This window comes from Amblyomma americanum, chromosome 6, assembly GCF_052857255.1.
Source record: "Amblyomma americanum isolate KBUSLIRL-KWMA chromosome 6, ASM5285725v1, whole genome shotgun sequence".
NCBI lineage: Eukaryota > Metazoa > Arthropoda > Arachnida > Ixodida > Ixodidae > Amblyomma > Amblyomma americanum.
Window position 1 is genome coordinate 77010679 of NC_135502.1, and position 1893 is coordinate 77012571.

Here is a 1893-nt window from a genome sequence, read left to right on the forward strand (position 1 = left end):
GCCAAACGTCGTTTCTTGGTGTTTTCTGTTTCGTTTCCCCATGTGGGGTGCGCCGCAATAAAGTCGTCCAGCATTATCAGACGCTTTTGAGCTGTGTGTAAGGCCTGCTCAAATAGCCGATCGAATAAGTACGCTTTCGGCTCATTTTGAGAATGAGGAAACTAGACGCCTTTCTCAACGCGGGAAGAATTTCAATCAGGACATTTGGTATTTGTTCATTACTGAACGTGTGATCTAACGCCGTCAACTATTTCGATACCACCTTTGACACCTCGATGGAATGGCTTTGGGGATTGATGTATACACGAATTCCATATATCCCGTTAATTTTGGATGGACGTTTGTTTCCTGCAAAGCCAACATATCCGGGGCGTGCTTCTGAGCGTGAAGGTATTGTGTGAGGGTGCTTTCCATTATGCCGGTGAATTCGACAATTCCAATTGCCAGACTCGGGCGATTTTTGCCTGATGCCTATTTCGTCTGGCCATGATTTACGTTGCTCCTGGGGCATGCGTATGAATCCACTCGGGTTTTCTCCCTAGTTTCCTGTCAGCCTGCTTGCTCTCTGCTGTGAGTGATATGGCGGGGAGCAGCTTGCTTGACCTAATCTCGTAGCTGTTTCCGCAATTAGTTAACTCCGTAAACATGTACTGGATGGTGTGCCTAAGTTCATCCCCGGTTGTTGTCGCTCATGCTGCAACCCGTTTTGAATTGCTCGCGTTCTCGTTGCACTTCTTTTTTTTTTTTTTTGAGCTGTTGCCTGAAGTGTTACAGGCCCTCCCTGAGTTGATTGAGTTCTTCCCGGAGCGTGCTCGCCTCCTCGTTTACTTATGTCTACATTTCGTGTCTGAGTGTGTTCTTGTTCTATCATGTGTCAATTTCTATACCCATTCGATATTTGTATATGTGTGACTATATAGGGCGCTACTTTCTCTTGTGTCTTGGGTGGCTGGGGTTATTGAGGAGCACGGAGGTGCAGGGGGGGGGGGGGGGGGGGGGGGAGGTTGTAGAGGTAGTGGAAAGCTGCTCTGCCCAGGTCACCTTCGACTGATTCCCCCCGGGTATCTTGACATCCGTGATCCTTGCAGCTGTGGGCGTCTCTCCTGGCCGGGGTGTTATCATGAGCATGGGCGCATCGGTTCCCGTAGTCGATATCGACCCGTCCCTGCGGAGGTGCATTACCCCTTGGGCGGCTCTTGGACCGAGATCTGCTTCCTGATTGCTCCCTTTTCCTGGTAGTCGTGGTTCTGTGGGGTGGTCGGCCGCGGTCCTCCTTGGGCACGCTTTTCGGTTCTGCGGTGTGTTGTGGGCTACCAGTGATGGTGCTCCCGTGTTTGACGCGGTGGAGATGCACCTTACGTGGCTTCCGTGGTCGCACGAAAGTACAGCCTAGCGCGATTTGAAGGTTATCGCGCGAGCGTCGGCCAAGAACATGAACAGCGCCATGGCCCAGAATTCTCTGCCGAGGCGAGGGAGTATCAGGCCAGCTTCCCTCACTCTTTTTGCTGTTCACTTCAGCAGCTGTCACTCCCTCCTGGGCTATCACTTTTTTTCTCTTCTTTTTTTCGAAGGCTCCAAACCAGATAAACGTGAAGCACGCGGCAAGTAAAAGCGCCAGGTTTGGTGGCAAAAATGCGTGGTATCACTATTATTTTTCATAGCTTCGCGTCGCCAATTGCACTATGACGAAGTATTGTAGCCAGGTATGCCCTAAACATTTTTAAAAAATGAAGATGTTTTATGTGCGGTCGTCGCGAACTCACGAGCGCATCACGTCGTCGAGCGCATCACGATTTTCTTGAGTTTCTGACTACAGCCGTATCCATCTTATTATCACTGTCGCAAGGAGCGACCGGAAGATGAAAGGACGCAGCATAAGAATTTGCATAACTG